This window comes from Channa argus, unplaced genomic scaffold (assembly GCF_033026475.1).
Source record: "Channa argus isolate prfri unplaced genomic scaffold, Channa argus male v1.0 Contig016, whole genome shotgun sequence".
NCBI classification, from domain to species: Eukaryota; Metazoa; Chordata; class Actinopteri; order Anabantiformes; family Channidae; genus Channa; species Channa argus.
In genome coordinates, this window is record NW_027125235.1 from 401,362 (window position 1) to 417,154 (window position 15,793).

The window sequence follows — 15,793 nt, forward strand, 5'->3', positions numbered from 1 at the left end:
CCTGCCTTCGTGTGGGGCCGAAGTCCCTCGTCGCACCACTCACCACCTTCGCGGAACCCCCTTCTCGGCTTGCGAGGCGTTCCAATTCCCAGGCAGCTCCCATTTCCCTGAGGCCGCCCCGGCCCTTTGGCCGAGCCAATCAGATTGCGGACAGACTAAGATCCTGCGTTTTCCAGGCGGGCTAGCAAACGCTCAGCTGCTTGCAGATCTTGAGCGAGGAGCGAGAAAAGGAGACGGGCAACGCGGGGAGCGGTAAACGGGCCCTGTGGCGGGATGGAAACGTTGCCCCCTATGCCTGCAGGGGGAAATGCAGAACGCGCACGGGGGCCCTGTTGTTGCTACACCTTGTTGTGGCGCGCTGCACTTTTCGGCCAGTTGTCATGGCTGACAAAGCGTAATTGCAAGAAGACAAAAACTAAAGGAGCCTACCGAGAAGCCGCCACTAAGTCGGCAGGGGTACTTAGCGTGACCCCCGGCGGCCGTCCCATTTGGCTCACGCCCTGAAAAGCTGAGCAAGTTTTTTTTTTTTTTGTCCACAGGTGGAGAGAAGGCTGCACCGTTCCCAGCGGCACTGCAAGGCCAGGTCGATGCGTGGAGTGAACGGAGCAAGCCCCTTTTTCAGCTCCCGGTTCTAAAAATCCGTTTAATAAGTTGTCCCCGTGTAGAGGACATATCAGATATTAAACTGATAAGAACAGATACTACACTTGATCTCAGCCAAAAGGCCGAGAAGCGATGACCCCCACTCTTTGCTGCCTGAGCCAACCTCCTCTGACACTTCTCAAGTGTCGCGGTGCAGTATTGTTAACTGGACGTAACACTGGCCGCTGCTGAGCACCCACCCACGGCCGTGCTCTCTTTGCACAGGCCGACCTCTCCACGGACACAGCTGCTTTGACGTTTGACAAACTCACAGGGCTCTGCCAGAAGGCAAAGCCTGCCAAAAATGGAATTTAACTCATTGGTATTCCTCTCCACGGAAGTCTTTAGTAAAAGGCGAAAGACTTGTGCGTGATGAAGAGAAACCAGAGTAAGGACGCTCCTGCCTTCGTGTGGGGCCGAAGTCCCTCGTCGCACCACTCACCACCTTCGCGGAACCCCCTTCTCGGCTTGCGAGGCGTTCCAATTCCCAGGCAGCTCCCATTTCCCTGAGGCCGCCCCGGCCCTTTGGCCGAGCCAATCAGATTGCGGACAGACTAAGATCCTGCGTTTTCCAGGCGGGCTAGCAAACGCTCAGCTGCTTGCAGATCTTGAGCGAGGAGCGAGAAAAGGAGACGGGCAACGCGGGGAGCGGTAAACGGGCCCTGTGGCGGGATGGAAACGTTGCCCCCTATGCCTGCAGGGGGAAATGCAGAACGCGCACGGGGGCCCTGTTGTTGCTACACCTTGTTGTGGCGCGCTGCACTTTTCGGCCAGTTGTCATGGCTGACAAAGCGTAATTGCAAGAAGACAAAAACCAAAGGAGCCTACCGAGAAGCCGCCACTAAGTCGGCAGGGGTACTTAGCGTGACCCCTGGCGGCCGTCCCATTTGGCTCACGCCCTGAAAAGCTGAGCAAGTTTTTTTTTTTGTCCACAGGTGGAGAGAAGGCTGCACCGTTCCCAGCGGCACTGCAAGGCCAGGTCGATGCGTAGAGTGAACGGAGCAAGCCCCTTTTTCACCTCCCGGTTCTAAAAATCCGTTTAATAAGTTGTCCCCGTGTAGAGGACATATCAGATATTAAACTGATAAGAACAGATACTACACTTGATCTTAGCCAAAAGGCCGAGAAGCGTTGACCCCAACTCTTTGCTGCCTGAGCCAACCTCCTCTGACACTTCTCAAGTGTCGCGGTGCAGTATTGTTAACTGGACGTAACACTGGCCGCTGCTGAGCACCCACCCACGGCCGTGCTCTCTTTGCACAGGCCGACCTCTCCACGGACACAGCTGCTTTGACGTTTGACAAACTCACAGGGCTCTGCCAGAAGGCAAAGCCTGCCCAAAATGGAATTTAACTCATTGGTATTCCTCTCCACGGAAGTCTTTAGTAAAAGGCGAAAGACTTGTGCGTGATGAAGAGAAACCAGAGTAAGGACGCTCCTGCCTTCGTGTGGGGCCGAAGTCGCTCGTCGCACCACTCACCACCTTCGCGGAACCCCCTTCTCGGCTTGCGAGGCGTTCCAATTCCCAGGCAGCTCCCATTTCCCTGAGGCCGCCCCGGCCCTTTGGCCGAGCCAATCAGATTGCGGACAGACTAAGATCCTGCCTTTTCCAGGCGGGCTAGCAAACGCTCAGCTGCTTGCAGATCTTGAGCGAGGAGCGAGAAAAGGAGACGGGCAACGCGGGGAGCGGTAAACGGGCCCTGTGGCGGGATGGAAACGTTGCCCCCTATGCCTGCAGGGGGAAATGCAGAACGCGCACGGGGGCCCTGTTGTTGCTACACCTTGCTGTGGCGCGCTGCACTTTTCGGCCAGTTGTCATGGGTGACAAAGCGTAATTGCAAGAAGACAAAAACCAAAGGAGCCTACCGAGAAGCCGCCACTAAGTCGGCAGGGGTACTTAGCGTGACCCCCGGCGGCCGTCCCATTTGGCTCACGCCCTGAAAAGCTGAGCAAGTTTTTTTTTTTGTCCACAGGTGGAGAGAAGGCTGCACCGTTCCCAGCGGCACTGCAAGGCCAGGTCGATGCGTAGAGTGAACGGAGCAAGCCCCTTTTTCATCTCCCGGTTCTAAAAATCCGTTTAATAAGTTGTCCCCGTGTAGAGGACATATCAGATATTAAACTGATAAGAACAGATACTACACTTTATCTTAGCCAAAAGGCCGAGAAGCGTTGACCCCAACTCTTTGCTGCCTGAGCCAACCTCCTCTGACACTTCTCAAGTGTCGCGGTGCAGTATTGTTAACTGGACGTAACACTGGCCGCTGCTGAGCACCCACCCACGGCCGTGCTCTCTTTGCACAGGCCGACCTCTCCACGGACACAGCTGCTTTGACGTTTGACAAACTCACAGGGCTCTGCCAGAAGGCAAAGCCTGCCAAAAATGGAATTTAACTCATCGGTATTCCTCTCCACGGAAGTCTTTAGTAAAAGGCGAAAGACTAATGCGTGATGAAGAGAAACCAGAGTAAGGACGCTCCTGCCTTCGTGTGGGGCCGAAGTCCCTCGTCGCACCACTCACCACCTTCGCGGAACCCCCTTCTCGGCTTGCGAGGCGTTCCAATTCCCAGGCAGCTCCCATTTCCCTGAGGCCGCCCCGGCCCTTTGGCCAAGCCAATCAGATTGCGGACAGACTAAGATCCTGCCTTTTCCAGGCGGGCTAGCAAACGCTCAGCTGCTTGCAGATCTTGAGCGAGGAGCGAGAAAAGGAGACGGGCAACGCGGGGAGCGGTAAAAGGGCCCTGTGGCGGGATGGAAACGTTGCCCCCTATGCCTGCAGGGGGAAATGCAGAACGCGCACGGGGGCCCTGTTGTTGCTACACCTTGCTGCACTTTTCGGCCAGTTGTCATGGCTGACAAAGCGTAATTGCAAGAAGACAAAAACCAAAGGAGCCTACCGAGAAGCCGCCACTCAGTCGGCAGGGGTACTTAGCGTGACCCCCGGCGGCCGTCCCATTTGGCTCACGCCCTGAAAAGCTGAGCAAGTTTTTTTTTTTTGTCCACAGGTGGAGAGAAGGCTGCACCGTTCCTAGCGGCACTGCAAGGCCAGGTCGATGCGTGGAGTGAACGGAGCAAGCCCCTTTTTCACCTCCCTGTTCTAAAAATCAGTTTAATAAGTTGTCCCTGTGTAGAGGACATATCAGATATTAAACTGATAAGAACAGATACTACACTTGATCTTAGCCAAAAGGCCGAGAAGCGATGACCCCCACTCTTTGCTGCCTGAGCCAACCTCCTCTGACACTTCTCAAGTGTCGCGGTGCAGTATTGTTAACTGGACGTAACACTGGCCGCTGCTGAGCACCCACCCACGGCCGTGCTCTCTTTGCACAGGCCGACCTCTCCACGGACACAGCTGCTTTGACGTTTGACAAACTCACAGGGCTCTGCCAGAAGGCAAAGCCTGCCAAAAATGGAATTTAACTCATTGGTATTCCTCTCCACGGAAGTCTTTAGTAAAAGGCGAAAGACTTGTGCGTGATGAAGAGAAACCAGAGTAAGGACGCTCCTGCCTTCGTGTGGGGCCGAAGTCCCTCGTCGCACCACTCACCACTTTCGCGGAACCCCCTTCTCGGCTTGCGAGGCGTTCCAATTCCCAGGCATCTCCCATTTCCCTGAGGCCGCCCCGGCCCTTTGGCCAAGCCAATCAGATTGCGGACAGACTAAGATCCTGCCTTTTCCAGGCGGGCTAGCAAACGCTCAGCTGCTTGCAGATCTTGAGCGAGGAGCGAGAAAAGGAGACGGGCAACGCGGGGAGCGGTAAACGGGCCCTGTGGCGGGATGGAAACGTTGCCCCCTATGCCTGCAGGGGGAAATGCAGAATGCGCACGGGGGCCCTGTTGTTGCTACACCTTGCTGTGGCGCGCTGCACTTTTCGGCCAGTTGTCATGGCTGACAAAGCGTAATTGCAAGAAGACAAAAACCAAAGGAGCCTACCGAGAAGCCGCTACTAAGTCGGCAGGGGTACTTAGCGTGACCCCCGGCGGCCGTCCCATTTGGCTCACGCCCTGAAAAGCTGAGCAAGTTTTTTTTTTTGTCCACAGGTGGAGAGAAGGCTGCACCGTTCCCAGCGGCACTGCAAGGCCAGGTCGATGCGTAGAGTGAACGGAGCAAGCCCCTTTTTCATCTCCCGGTTCTAAAAATCCGTTTAATAAGTTGTCCCCGTGTAGAGGACATATCAGATATTAAACTGATAAGAACAGATACTACACTTGATCTTAGCCAAAAGGCCGAGAAGCATTGACCCCAACTCTTTGCTGCCTGAGCCAACCTCCTCTGACACTTCTCAAGTGTCGCGGTGCAGTATTGTTAACTGGACGTAACACTGGCCGCTGCTGAGCACCCACCCACGGCCGTGCTCTCTTTGCACAGGCCGACCTCTCCACGGACACAGCTGCTTTGACGTTTGACAAACTCACAGGGCTCTGCCAGAAGGCAAAGCCTGCCAAAAATGGAATTTAACTCATCGGTATTCCTCTCCACGGAAGTCTTTAGTAAAAGGCGAAAGACTAATGCGTGATGAAGAGAAACCAGAGTAAGGACGCTCCTGCCTTCGTGTGGGGCCGAAGTCCCTCGTCGCACCACTCACCACCTTCGCGGAACCCCCTTCTCGGCTTGCGAGGCGTTCCAATTCCCAGGCAGCTCCCATTTCCCTGAGGCCGCCCCGGCCCTTTGGCCAAGCCAATCAGATTGCGGACAGACTAAGATCCTGCCTTTTCCAGGCGGGCTAGCAAACGCTCAGCTGCTTGCAGATCTTGAGCGAGGAGCGAGAAAAGGAGACGGGCAACGCGGGGAGCGGTAAACGGGCCCTGTGGCGGGATGGAAACGTTGCCCCCTATGCCTGCAGGGGGAAATGCAGAACGCGCACGGGGGCCGTGTTGTTGCTACACCTTGCTGTGGCGCGCTGCACTTTTCGGCCAGTTGTCATGGCTGACAAAGCGTAATTGCAAGAAGACAAAAACCAAAGGAGCCTACCGAGAAGCCGCCACTAAGTCGGCAGGGGTACTTAGCGTGACCCCCGGCGGCCGTCCCATTTGGCTCACACCCTGAAAAGCTGAGCAAGTTTTTTTTTTTTTTGTCCACAGGTGGAGAGAAGGCTGCACCGTTCCCAGCGGCACTGCAAGGCCAGGTCGATGCGTGGAGTGAACGGAGCAAGCCCCTTTTTCAGCTCCCGGTTCTAAAAATCCGTTTAATAAGTTGTCCCCGTGTAGAGGACATATCAGATATTAAACTGATAAGAACAGATACTACACTTGATCTTAGCCAAAAGGCCGAGAAGCGATGACCCCCACTCTTTGCTGCCTGAGCCAACCTCCTCTGACACTTCTCAAGTGTCGCGGTGCAGTATTGTTAACTGGACGTAACACTGGCCGCTGCTGAGCACCCACCCACGGCCGTGCTCTCTTTGCACAGGCCGACCTCTCCACGGACACAGCTGCTTTGACGTTTGACAAACTCACAGGGCTCTGCCAGAAGGCAAAGCCTGCCAAAAATGGAATTTAACTCATTGGTATTCCTCTCCACGGAAGTGTTTAGTAAAAGGCAAAAGACTTGTGCGTGATGAAGAGAAACCAGAGTAAGGACGCTCCTGCCTTCGTGTGGGGCCGAAGTCCCTCGTCGCACCACTCACCACTTTCGCGGAACCCCCTTCTCGGCTTGCGAGGCGTTCCAATTCCCAGGCAGCTCCCATTTCCCTGAGGCCGCCCCGGCCCTTTGGCCAAGCCAATCAGATTGCGGACAGACTAAGATCCTGCCTTTTCCAGGCGGGCTAGCAAACGCTCAGCTGCTTGCAGATCTTGAGCGAGGAGCGAGAAAAGGAGACGGGCAACGCGGGGAGCGGTAAACGGGCCCTGTGGCGGGATGGAAACGTTGCCCCCTATGCCTGCAGGGGGAAATGCAGAACGCGCACGGGGGCCCTGTTGTTGCTACACCTTGCTGTGGCGCGCTGCACTTTTCGGCCAGTTGTCATGGCTGACAAAGCGTAATTGCAAGAAGACAAAAACCAAAGGAGCCTACCGAGAAGCCGCCACTAAGTCGGCAGGGGTACTTAGCGTGACCCCCGGCGGCCGTCCCATTTGGCTCACGCCCTGAAAAGCTGAGCAAGTTTTTTTTTTTGTCCACAGGTGGAGAGAAGGCTGCACCGTTCCCAGCGGCACTGCAAGGCCAGGTCGATGCGTAGAGTGAACGGAGCAAGCCCCTTTTTCATCTCCCGGTTCTAAAAATCCGTTTAATAAGTTGTCCCCGTGTAGAGGACATATCAGATATTAAACTGATAAGAACAGATACTACACTTTATCTTAGCCAAAAGGCCGAGAAGCGTTGACCCCAACTCTTTGCTGCCTGAGCCAACCTCCTCTGACACTTCTCAAGTGTCGCGGTGCAGTATTGTTAACTGGACGTAACACTGGCCGCTGCTGAGCACCCACCCACGGCCGTGCTCTCTTTGCACAGGCCGACCTCTCCACGGACACAGCTGCTTTGACGTTTGACAAACTCACAGGGCTCTGCCAGAAGGCAAAGCCTGCCAAAAATGGAATTTAACTCATCGGTATTCCTCTCCACGGAAGTCTTTAGTAAAAGGCGAAAGACTAATGCGTGATGAAGAGAAACCAGAGTAAGGACGCTCCTGCCTTCGTGTGGGGCCGAAGTCCCTCGTCGCACCACTCACCACCTTCGCGGAACCCCCTTCTCGGCTTGCGAGGCGTTCCAATTCCCAGGCAGCTCCCATTTCCCTGAGGCCGCCCCGGCCCTTTGGCCAAGCCAATCAGATTGCGGACAGACTAAGATCCTGCCTTTTCCAGGCGGGCTAGCAAACGCTCAGCTGCTTGCAGATCTTGAGCGAGGAGCGAGAAAAGGAGACGGGCAACGCGGGGAGCGGTAAAAGGGCCCTGTGGCGGGATGGAAACGTTGCCCCCTATGCCTGCAGGGGGAAATGCAGAACGCGCACGGGGGCCCTGTTGTTGCTACACCTTGCTGCACTTTTCGGCCAGTTGTCATGGCTGACAAAGCGTAATTGCAAGAAGACAAAAACCAAAGGAGCCTACCGAGAAGCCGCCACTCAGTCGGCAGGGGTACTTAGCGTGACCCCCGGCGGCCGTCCCATTTGGCTCACGCCCTGAAAAGCTGAGCAAGTTTTTTTTTTTTGTCCACAGGTGGAGAGAAGGCTGCACCGTTCCTAGCGGCACTGCAAGGCCAGGTCGATGCGTGGAGTGAACGGAGCAAGCCCCTTTTTCACCTCCCTGTTCTAAAAATCAGTTTAATAAGTTGTCCCCGTGTAGAGGACATATCAGATATTAAACTGATAAGAACAGATACTACACTTGATCTTAGCCAAAAGGCCGAGAAGCGATGACCCCCACTCTTTGCTGCCTGAGCCAACCTCCTCTGACACTTCTCAAGTGTCGCGGTGCAGTATTGTTAACTGGACGTAACACTGGCCGCTGCTGAGCACCCACCCACGGCCGTGCTCTCTTTGCACAGGCCGACCTCTCCACGGACACAGCTGCTTTGACGTTTGACAAACTCACAGGGCTCTGCCAGAAGGCAAAGCCTACCAAAAATGGAATTTAACTCATCGGTATTCCTCTCCACGGAAGTCTTTAGTACAAGGCGAAAGACTAATGCGTGATGAAGAGAAACCAGAGTAAGGACGCTCCTGCCTTCGTGTGGGGCCGAAGTCCCTCGTCGCACCACTCACCACCTTCGCGGAACCCCCTTCTCGGCTTGCGAGGCGTTCCAATTCCCAGGCAGCTCCCATTTCCCTGAGGCCGCCCCGGCCCTTTGGCCAAGCCAATCAGATTGCGGACAGACTAAGATCCTGCCTTTTCCAGGCGGGCTAACAAACGCTCAGCTGCTTGCAGATCTTGAGCGAGGAGCGAGAAAAGGAGACGGGCAACGCGGGGAGCGGTAAACGGGCCCTGTGGCGGGATGGAAACGTTGCCCCCTATGCCTGCAGGGGGAAATGCAGAACGCGCACGGGGGCCCTGTTGTTGCTACACCTTGCTGTGGCGCGCTGCACTTTTCGGCCAGTTGTCATGGCTGACAAAGCGTAATTGCAAGAAGACAAAAACCAAAGGAGCCTACCGAGAAGCCGCCACTAAGTCGGCAGGGGTACTTAGCGTGACCCCCGGCGGACGTCCCATTTGGCTCACGCCCTGAAAAGCTGAGCAAGTTTTTTTTTTTTTTTTGTCCACAGGTGGAGAGAAGGCTGCACCGTTCCCAGCGGCACTGCAAGTCCAGGTCGATGCGTGGAGTGAACGGAGCAAGCCCCTTTTTCAGCTCCCGGTTCTAAAAATCCGTTTAATAAGTTGTCCCCGTGTAGAGGACATATCAGATATTAAACTGATAAGAACAGATACTACACTTGATCTTAGCCAAAAGGCCGAGAAGCGATGACCCCCACTCTTTGCTGCCTGAGCCAACCTCCTCTGACACTTCTCAAGTGTCGCGGTGCAGTATTGTTAACTGCACGTAACACTGGCCGCTGCTGAGCACCCACCCACGGCCGTGCTCTCTTTGCACAGGCCGACCTCTCCACGGACACAGCTGCTTTGACGTTTGACAAACTCACAGGGCTCTGCCAGAAGGCAAAGCCTGCCAAAAATGGAATTTAACTCATTGGTATTCCTCTCCACGGAAGTGTTTAGTAAAAGGCGAAAGACTTGTGCGTGATGAAGAGAAACCAGAATAAGGACGCTCCTGCCTTCGTGTGGGGCCGAAGTCCCTCGTCGCACCACTCACCACCTTCGCGGAACCCCCTTCTCGGCTTGCGAGGCGTTCCAATTCCCAGGCAGCTCCCATTTCCCTGAGGCCGCCCCGGCCCTTTGGCCGAGCCAATCAGATTGCGGACAGACTAAGATCCTGCGTTTTCCAGGCGGGCTAGCAAACGCTCAGCTGCTTGCAGATCTTGAGCGAGGAGCGAGAAAAGGAGACGGGCAACGCGGGGAGCGGTAAACGGGCCCTGTGGCGGGATGGAAACGTTGCCCCCTATGCCTGCAGGGGGAAATGCAGAACGCGCACGGGGGCCCTGTTGTTGCTACACCTTGTTGTGGCGCGCTGCACTTTTCGGCCAGTTGTCATGGCTGACAAAGCGTAATTGCAAGAAGACAAAAACCAAAGGAGCCTACCGAGAAGCCGCCACTAAGTCGGCAGGGGTACTTAGCGTGACCCCTGGCGGCCGTCCCATTTGGCTCACGCCCTGAAAAGCTGAGCAAGTTTTTTTTTTTGTCCACAGGTGGAGAGAAGGCTGCACCGTTCCCAGCGGCACTGCAAGGCCAGGTCGATGCGTAGAGTGAACGGAGCAAGCCCCTTTTTCACCTCCCGGTTCTAAAAATCCGTTTAATAAGTTGTCCCCGTGTAGAGGACATATCAGATATTAAACTGATAAGAACAGATACTACACTTGATCTTAGCCAAAAGGCCGAGAAGCGTTGACCCCAACTCTTTGCTGCCTGAGCCAACCTCCTCTGACACTTCTCAAGTGTCGCGGTGCAGTATTGTTAACTGGACGTAACACTGGCCGCTGCTGAGCACCCACCCACGGCCGTGCTCTCTTTGCACAGGCCGACCTCTCCACGGACACAGCTGCTTTGACGTTTGACAAACTCACAGGGCTCTGCCAGAAGGCAAAGCCTGCCAAAAATGGAATTTAACTCATTGGTATTCCTCTCCACGGAAGTCTTTAGTAAAAGGCGAAAGACTTGTGCGTGATGAAGAGAAACCAGAGTAAGGACGCTCCTGCCTTCGTGTGGGGCCGAAGTCGCTCGTCGCACCACTCACCACCTTCGCGGAACCCCCTTCTCGGCTTGCGAGGCGTTCCAATTCCCAGGCAGCTCCCATTTCCCTGAGGCCGCCCCGGCCCTTTGGCCGAGCCAATCAGATTGCGGACAGACTAAGATCCTGCCTTTTCCAGGCGGGCTAGCAAACGCTCAGCTGCTTGCAGATCTTGAGCGAGGAGCGAGAAAAGGAGACGGGCAACGCGGGGAGCGGTAAACGGGCCCTGTGGCGGGATGGAAACGTTGCCCCCTATGCCTGCAGGGGGAAATGCAGAACGCGCACGGGGGCCCTGTTGTTGCTACACCTTGCTGTGGCGCGCTGCACTTTTCGGCCAGTTGTCATGGCTGACAAAGCGTAATTGCAAGAAGACAAAAACCAAAGGAGCCTACCGAGAAGCCGCCACTAAGTCGGCAGGGGTACTTAGCGTGACCCCCGGCGGCCGTCCCATTTGGCTCACGCCCTGAAAAGCTGAGCAAGTTTTTTTTTTTTTTGTCCACAGGTGGAGAGAAGGCTGCACCGTTCCCAGCGGCACTGCAAGGCCAGGTCGATGCGTGGAGTGAACGGAGCAAGCCCCTTTTTCAGCTCCCGGTTCTAAAAATCCGTTTATTAAGTTGTCCCCGTGTAGAGGACATATCAGATATTAAACTGATAAGAACAGATACTACACTTGATCTTAGCCAAAAGGCCGAGAAGCGATGACCCCCACTCTTTGCTGCCTGAGCCAACCTCCTCTGACACTTCTCAAGTGTCGCGGTGCAGTATTGTTAACTGGACGTAACACTGGCCGCTGCTGAGCACCCACCCACGGCCGTGCTCTCTTTGCACAGGCCGACCTCTCCACGGACACAGCTGCTTTGACGTTTGACAAACTCACAGGGCTCTGCCAGAAGGCAAAGCCTGCCAAAAATGGAATTTAACTCATCGGTATTCCTCTCCACGGAAGTCTTTAGTAAAAGGCGAAAGACTAATGCGTGATGAAGAGAAACCAGAGTAAGGACGCTCCTGCCTTCGTGTGGGGCCGAAGTCCCTCGTCGCACCACTCACCACCTTCGCGGAACCCCCTTCTCGGCTTGCGAGGCGTTCCAATTCCCAGGCAGCTCCCATTTCCCTGAGGCCGCCCCGGCCCTTTGGCCAAGCCAATCAGATTGCGGACAGACTAAGATCCTGCCTTTTCCAGGCGGGCTAGCAAACGCTCAGCTGCTTGCAGATCTTGAGCGAGGAGCGAGAAAAGGAGACGGGCAACGCGGGGAGCGGTAAACGGGCCCTGTGGCGGGATGGAAACGTTGCCCCCTATGCCTGCAGGGGGAAATGCAGAACGCGCACGGGGGCCGTGTTGTTGCTACACCTTGCTGTGGCGCGCTGCACTTTTCGGCCAGTTGTCATGGCTGACAAAGCGTAATTGCAAGAAGACAAAAACCAAAGGAGCCTACCGAGAAGCCGCCACTAAGTCGGCAGGGGTACTTAGCGTGACCCCCGGCGGCCGTCCCATTTGGCTCACGCCCTGAAAAGCTGAGCAAGTTTTTTTTTTTTTTGTCCACAGGTGGAGAGAAGGCTGCACCGTTCCCAGCGGCACTGCAAGGCCAGGTCGATGCGTGGAGTGAACGGAGCAAGCCCCTTTTTCAGCTCCCGGTTCTAAAAATCCGTTTATTAAGTTGTCCCCGTGTAGAGGACATATCAGATATTAAACTGATAAGAACAGATACTACACTTGATCGTAGCCAAAAGGCCGAGAAGCGATGACCCCCACTCTTTGCTGCCTGAGCCAACCTCCTCTGACACTTCTCAAGTGTCGCGGTGCAGTATTGTTAACTGGACGTAACACTGGCCGCTGCTGAGCACCCACCCACGGCCGTGCTCTCTTTGCACAGGCCGACCTCTCCACGGACACAGCTGCTTTGACGTTTGACAAACTCACAGGGCTCTGCCAGAAGGCAAAGCCTGCCAAAAATGGAATTTAACTCATCGGTATTCCTCTCCACGGAAGTCTTTAGTAAAAGGCGAAAGACTAATGCGTGATGAAGAGAAACCAGAGTAAGGACGCTCCTGCCTTCGTGTGGGGCCGAAGTCCCTCGTCGCACCACTCACCACCTTCGCGGAACCCCCTTCTCGGCTTGCGAGGCGTTCCAATTCCCAGGCAGCTCCCATTTCCCTGAGGCCGCCCCGGCCCTTTGGCCAAGCCAATCAGATTGCGGACAGACTAAGATCCTGCCTTTTCCAGGCGGGCTAGCAAACGCTCAGCTGCTTGCAGATCTTGAGCGAGGAGCGAGAAAAGGAGACGGGCAACGCGGGGAGCGGTAAACGGGCCCTGTGGCGGGATGGAAACGTTGCCCCCTATGCCTGCAGGGGGAAATGCAGAACGCGCACGGGGGCCGTGTTGTTGCTACACCTTGCTGTGGCGCGCTGCACTTTTCGGCCAGTTGTCATGGCTGACAAAGCGTAATTGCAAGAAGACAAAAACCAAAGGAGCCTACCGAGAAGCCGCCACTAAGTCGGCAGGGGTACTTAGCGTGACCCCCGGCGGCCGTCCCATTTGGCTCACGCCCTGAAAAGCTGAGCAAGTTTTTTTTTTTGTCCACAGGTGGAGAGAAGGCTGCACCGTTCCCAGCGGCACTGCAAGGCCAGGTCGATGCGTGGAGTGAACGGAGCAAGCCCCTTTTTCAGCTCCCGGTTCTAAAAATCCGTTTAATAAGTTGTCCCCGTGTAGAGGACATATCAGATATTAAACTGATAAGAACAGATACTACACTTGATCTTAGCCAAAAGGCCGAGAAGCGATGACCCCCACTCTTTGCTGCCTGAGCCAACCTCCTCTGACACTTCTCAAGTGTCGCGGTGCAGTATTGTTAACTGGACGTAACACTGGCCGCTGCTGAGCACCCACCCACGGCCGTGCTCTCTTTGCACAGGCCGACCTCTCCACGGACACAGCTGCTTTGACGTTTGACAAACTCACAGGGCTCTGCCAGAAGGCAAAGCCTGCCAAAAATGGAATTTAACTCATTGGTATTCCTCTCCACGGAAGTGTTTAGTAAAAGGCGAAAGACTTGTGCGTGATGAAGAGAAACCAGAGTAAGGACGCTCCTGCCTTCGTGTGGGGCCGAAGTCCCTCGTCGCACCACTCACCACTTTCGCGGAACCCCCTTCTCGGCTTGCGAGGCGTTCCAATTCCCAGGCAGCTCCCATTTCCCTGAGGCCGCCCCGGCCCTTTGGCCAAGCCAATCAGATTGCGGACAGACTAAGATCCTGCCTTTTCCAGGCGGGCTAGCAAACGCTCAGCTGCTTGCAGATCTTGAGCGAGGAGCGAGAAAAGGAGACGGGCAACGCGGGGAGCGGTAAACGGGCCCTGTGGCGGGATGGAAACGTTGCCCCCTATGCCTGCAGGGGGAAATGCAGAACGCGCACGGGGGCCCTGTTGTTGCTACACCTTGCTGTGGCGCGCTGCACTTTTCGGCCAGTTGTCATGGCTGACAAAGCGTAATTGCAAGAAGACAAAAACCAAAGGAGCCTACCGAGAAGCCGCCACTAAGTCGGCAGGGGTACTTAGCGTGACCCCCGGCGGCCGTCCCATTTGGCTCACGCCCTGAAAAGCTGAGCAAGTTTTTTTTTTTGTCCACAGGTGGAGAGAAGGCTGCACCGTTCCCAGCGGCACTGCAAGGCCAGGTCGATGCGTAGAGTGAACGGAGCAAGCCCCTTTTTCATCTCCCGGTTCTAAAAATCCGTTTAATAAGTTGTCCCCGTGTAGAGGACATATCAGATATTAAACTGATAAGAACAGATACTACACTTTATCTTAGCCAAAAGGCCGAGAAGCGTTGACCCCAACTCTTTGCTGCCTGAGCCAACCTCCTCTGACACTTCTCAAGTGTCGCGGTGCAGTATTGTTAACTGGACGTAACACTGGCCGCTGCTGAGCACCCACCCACGGCCGTGCTCTCTTTGCACAGGCCGACCTCTCCACGGACACAGCTGCTTTGACGTTTGACAAACTCACAGGGCTCTGCCAGAAGGCAAAGCCTGCCAAAAATGGAATTTAACTCATCGGTATTCCTCTCCACGGAAGTCTTTAGTAAAAGGCGAAAGACTAATGCGTGATGAAGAGAAACCAGAGTAAGGACGCTCCTGCCTTCGTGTGGGGCCGAAGTCCCTCGTCGCACCACTCACCACCTTCGCGGAACCCCCTTCTCGGCTTGCGAGGCGTTCCAATTCCCAGGCAGCTCCCATTTCCCTGAGGCCGCCCCGGCCCTTTGGCCAAGCCAATCAGATTGCGGACAGACTAAGATCCTGCCTTTTCCAGGCGGGCTAGCAAACGCTCAGCTGCTTGCAGATCTTGAGCGAGGAGCGAGAAAAGGAGACGGGCAACGCGGGGAGCGGTAAAAGGGCCCTGTGGCGGGATGGAAACGTTGCCCCCTATGCCTGCAGGGGGAAATGCAGAACGCGCACGGGGGCCCTGTTGTTGCTACACCTTGCTGCACTTTTCGGCCAGTTGTCATGGCTGACAAAGCGTAATTGCAAGAAGACAAAAACCAAAGGAGCCTACCGAGAAGCCGCCACTCAGTCGGCAGGGGTACTTAGCGTGACCCCCGGCGGCCGTCCCATTTGGCTCACGCCCTGAAAAGCTGAGCAAGTTTTTTTTTTTTGTCCACAGGTGGAGAGAAGGCTGCACCGTTCCTAGCGGCACTGCAAGGCCAGGTCGATGCGTGGAGTGAACGGAGCAAGCCCCTTTTTCACCTCCCTGTTCTAAAAATCAGTTTAATAAGTTGTCCCCGTGTAGAGGACATATCAGATATTAAACTGATAAGAACAGATACTACACTTGATCTTAGCCAAAAGGCCGAGAAGCGATGACCCCCACTCTTTGCTGCCTGAGCCAACCTCCTCTGACACTTCTCAAGTGTCGCGGTGCAGTATTGTTAACTGGACGTAACACTGGCCGCTGCTGAGCACCCACCCACGGCCGTGCTCTCTTTGCACAGGCCGACCTCTCCACGGACACAGCTGCTTTGACGTTTGACAAACTCACAGGGCTCTGCCAGAAGGCAAAGCCTACCAAAAATGGAATTTAACTCATCGGTATTCCTCTCCACGGAAGTCTTTAGTACAAGGCGAAAGACTAATGCGTGATGAAGAGAAACCAGAGTAAGGACGCTCCTGCCTTCGTGTGGGGCCGAAGTCCCTCGTCGCACCACTCACCACCTTCGCGGAACCCCCTTCTCGGCTTGCGAGGCGTTCCAATTCCCAGGCAGCTCCCATTTCCCTGAGGCCGCCCCGGCCCTTTGGCCAAGCCAATCAGATTGCGGACAGACTAAGATCCTGCCTTTTCCAGGCGGGCTAGCAAACGCTCAGCTGCTTGCAGATCTTGAGCGAGGAGCGAGAAAAGGAG

The 15,793-nt window shown here is 55.3% G+C and overlaps 30 non-coding genes across 30 annotated transcripts; all 30 read right to left on the reverse strand.

Annotated features, from left to right (window-relative positions):
• Window positions 1–546: 546 nt before the first annotated feature.
• LOC137114310 (U2 spliceosomal RNA) lies at window positions 547–737 on the reverse strand. The gene has a single exon (XR_010913416.1). It is a non-coding gene; the product is annotated as a U2 spliceosomal RNA (small nuclear RNA).
• A 181-nt stretch (window positions 738–918) lies between these two features.
• LOC137113613 (U5 spliceosomal RNA) lies at window positions 919–1,034 on the reverse strand. Its single transcript, XR_010912737.1, has one exon. It is a non-coding gene; the product is annotated as a U5 spliceosomal RNA (small nuclear RNA).
• A 550-nt stretch (window positions 1,035–1,584) lies between these two features.
• On the reverse strand, window positions 1,585–1,775 carry LOC137113261 (U2 spliceosomal RNA). The gene has a single exon (XR_010912396.1). It is a non-coding gene; the product is annotated as a U2 spliceosomal RNA (small nuclear RNA).
• Window positions 1,776–1,954: 179 nt separating this feature from the next.
• LOC137113879 (U5 spliceosomal RNA) lies at window positions 1,955–2,072 on the reverse strand. The gene has a single exon (XR_010912999.1). It is a non-coding gene; the product is annotated as a U5 spliceosomal RNA (small nuclear RNA).
• A 550-nt stretch (window positions 2,073–2,622) lies between these two features.
• On the reverse strand, window positions 2,623–2,813 carry LOC137113309 (U2 spliceosomal RNA). Its single transcript, XR_010912445.1, has one exon. It is a non-coding gene; the product is annotated as a U2 spliceosomal RNA (small nuclear RNA).
• Window positions 2,814–2,994: 181 nt separating this feature from the next.
• On the reverse strand, window positions 2,995–3,110 carry LOC137113905 (U5 spliceosomal RNA). Its single transcript, XR_010913024.1, has one exon. It is a non-coding gene; the product is annotated as a U5 spliceosomal RNA (small nuclear RNA).
• Window positions 3,111–3,651: 541 nt separating this feature from the next.
• LOC137114258 (U2 spliceosomal RNA) lies at window positions 3,652–3,842 on the reverse strand. Its single transcript, XR_010913366.1, has one exon. It is a non-coding gene; the product is annotated as a U2 spliceosomal RNA (small nuclear RNA).
• A 181-nt stretch (window positions 3,843–4,023) lies between these two features.
• LOC137113614 (U5 spliceosomal RNA) lies at window positions 4,024–4,139 on the reverse strand. The gene has a single exon (XR_010912738.1). It is a non-coding gene; the product is annotated as a U5 spliceosomal RNA (small nuclear RNA).
• Window positions 4,140–4,689: 550 nt separating this feature from the next.
• On the reverse strand, window positions 4,690–4,880 carry LOC137113251 (U2 spliceosomal RNA). The gene has a single exon (XR_010912386.1). It is a non-coding gene; the product is annotated as a U2 spliceosomal RNA (small nuclear RNA).
• A 181-nt stretch (window positions 4,881–5,061) lies between these two features.
• Window positions 5,062–5,177, reverse strand: LOC137113906 (U5 spliceosomal RNA). The gene has a single exon (XR_010913025.1). It is a non-coding gene; the product is annotated as a U5 spliceosomal RNA (small nuclear RNA).
• Window positions 5,178–5,730: 553 nt separating this feature from the next.
• LOC137114151 (U2 spliceosomal RNA) lies at window positions 5,731–5,921 on the reverse strand. The gene has a single exon (XR_010913263.1). It is a non-coding gene; the product is annotated as a U2 spliceosomal RNA (small nuclear RNA).
• Window positions 5,922–6,102: 181 nt separating this feature from the next.
• LOC137113966 (U5 spliceosomal RNA) lies at window positions 6,103–6,218 on the reverse strand. Its single transcript, XR_010913083.1, has one exon. It is a non-coding gene; the product is annotated as a U5 spliceosomal RNA (small nuclear RNA).
• A 550-nt stretch (window positions 6,219–6,768) lies between these two features.
• Window positions 6,769–6,959, reverse strand: LOC137113310 (U2 spliceosomal RNA). Its single transcript, XR_010912446.1, has one exon. It is a non-coding gene; the product is annotated as a U2 spliceosomal RNA (small nuclear RNA).
• A 181-nt stretch (window positions 6,960–7,140) lies between these two features.
• Window positions 7,141–7,256, reverse strand: LOC137113908 (U5 spliceosomal RNA). Its single transcript, XR_010913026.1, has one exon. It is a non-coding gene; the product is annotated as a U5 spliceosomal RNA (small nuclear RNA).
• A 541-nt stretch (window positions 7,257–7,797) lies between these two features.
• Window positions 7,798–7,988, reverse strand: LOC137114272 (U2 spliceosomal RNA). The gene has a single exon (XR_010913380.1). It is a non-coding gene; the product is annotated as a U2 spliceosomal RNA (small nuclear RNA).
• Window positions 7,989–8,167: 179 nt separating this feature from the next.
• On the reverse strand, window positions 8,168–8,285 carry LOC137113993 (U5 spliceosomal RNA). The gene has a single exon (XR_010913109.1). It is a non-coding gene; the product is annotated as a U5 spliceosomal RNA (small nuclear RNA).
• Window positions 8,286–8,840: 555 nt separating this feature from the next.
• Window positions 8,841–9,031, reverse strand: LOC137114345 (U2 spliceosomal RNA). The gene has a single exon (XR_010913450.1). It is a non-coding gene; the product is annotated as a U2 spliceosomal RNA (small nuclear RNA).
• Window positions 9,032–9,212: 181 nt separating this feature from the next.
• Window positions 9,213–9,328, reverse strand: LOC137113984 (U5 spliceosomal RNA). The gene has a single exon (XR_010913100.1). It is a non-coding gene; the product is annotated as a U5 spliceosomal RNA (small nuclear RNA).
• Window positions 9,329–9,878: 550 nt separating this feature from the next.
• On the reverse strand, window positions 9,879–10,069 carry LOC137113262 (U2 spliceosomal RNA). Its single transcript, XR_010912397.1, has one exon. It is a non-coding gene; the product is annotated as a U2 spliceosomal RNA (small nuclear RNA).
• A 181-nt stretch (window positions 10,070–10,250) lies between these two features.
• LOC137113615 (U5 spliceosomal RNA) lies at window positions 10,251–10,366 on the reverse strand. The gene has a single exon (XR_010912739.1). It is a non-coding gene; the product is annotated as a U5 spliceosomal RNA (small nuclear RNA).
• A 553-nt stretch (window positions 10,367–10,919) lies between these two features.
• LOC137114350 (U2 spliceosomal RNA) lies at window positions 10,920–11,110 on the reverse strand. Its single transcript, XR_010913454.1, has one exon. It is a non-coding gene; the product is annotated as a U2 spliceosomal RNA (small nuclear RNA).
• A 181-nt stretch (window positions 11,111–11,291) lies between these two features.
• On the reverse strand, window positions 11,292–11,407 carry LOC137113909 (U5 spliceosomal RNA). The gene has a single exon (XR_010913027.1). It is a non-coding gene; the product is annotated as a U5 spliceosomal RNA (small nuclear RNA).
• A 553-nt stretch (window positions 11,408–11,960) lies between these two features.
• LOC137113296 (U2 spliceosomal RNA) lies at window positions 11,961–12,151 on the reverse strand. Its single transcript, XR_010912432.1, has one exon. It is a non-coding gene; the product is annotated as a U2 spliceosomal RNA (small nuclear RNA).
• Window positions 12,152–12,332: 181 nt separating this feature from the next.
• Window positions 12,333–12,448, reverse strand: LOC137113911 (U5 spliceosomal RNA). The gene has a single exon (XR_010913029.1). It is a non-coding gene; the product is annotated as a U5 spliceosomal RNA (small nuclear RNA).
• Window positions 12,449–12,998: 550 nt separating this feature from the next.
• LOC137114152 (U2 spliceosomal RNA) lies at window positions 12,999–13,189 on the reverse strand. Its single transcript, XR_010913264.1, has one exon. It is a non-coding gene; the product is annotated as a U2 spliceosomal RNA (small nuclear RNA).
• Window positions 13,190–13,370: 181 nt separating this feature from the next.
• On the reverse strand, window positions 13,371–13,486 carry LOC137113942 (U5 spliceosomal RNA). The gene has a single exon (XR_010913059.1). It is a non-coding gene; the product is annotated as a U5 spliceosomal RNA (small nuclear RNA).
• A 550-nt stretch (window positions 13,487–14,036) lies between these two features.
• On the reverse strand, window positions 14,037–14,227 carry LOC137113312 (U2 spliceosomal RNA). Its single transcript, XR_010912448.1, has one exon. It is a non-coding gene; the product is annotated as a U2 spliceosomal RNA (small nuclear RNA).
• Window positions 14,228–14,408: 181 nt separating this feature from the next.
• LOC137113912 (U5 spliceosomal RNA) lies at window positions 14,409–14,524 on the reverse strand. The gene has a single exon (XR_010913030.1). It is a non-coding gene; the product is annotated as a U5 spliceosomal RNA (small nuclear RNA).
• Window positions 14,525–15,065: 541 nt separating this feature from the next.
• LOC137114389 (U2 spliceosomal RNA) lies at window positions 15,066–15,256 on the reverse strand. The gene has a single exon (XR_010913491.1). It is a non-coding gene; the product is annotated as a U2 spliceosomal RNA (small nuclear RNA).
• Window positions 15,257–15,435: 179 nt separating this feature from the next.
• Window positions 15,436–15,553, reverse strand: LOC137113994 (U5 spliceosomal RNA). Its single transcript, XR_010913110.1, has one exon. It is a non-coding gene; the product is annotated as a U5 spliceosomal RNA (small nuclear RNA).
• Between the last annotated feature and the right edge of the window lie 240 nt (window positions 15,554–15,793).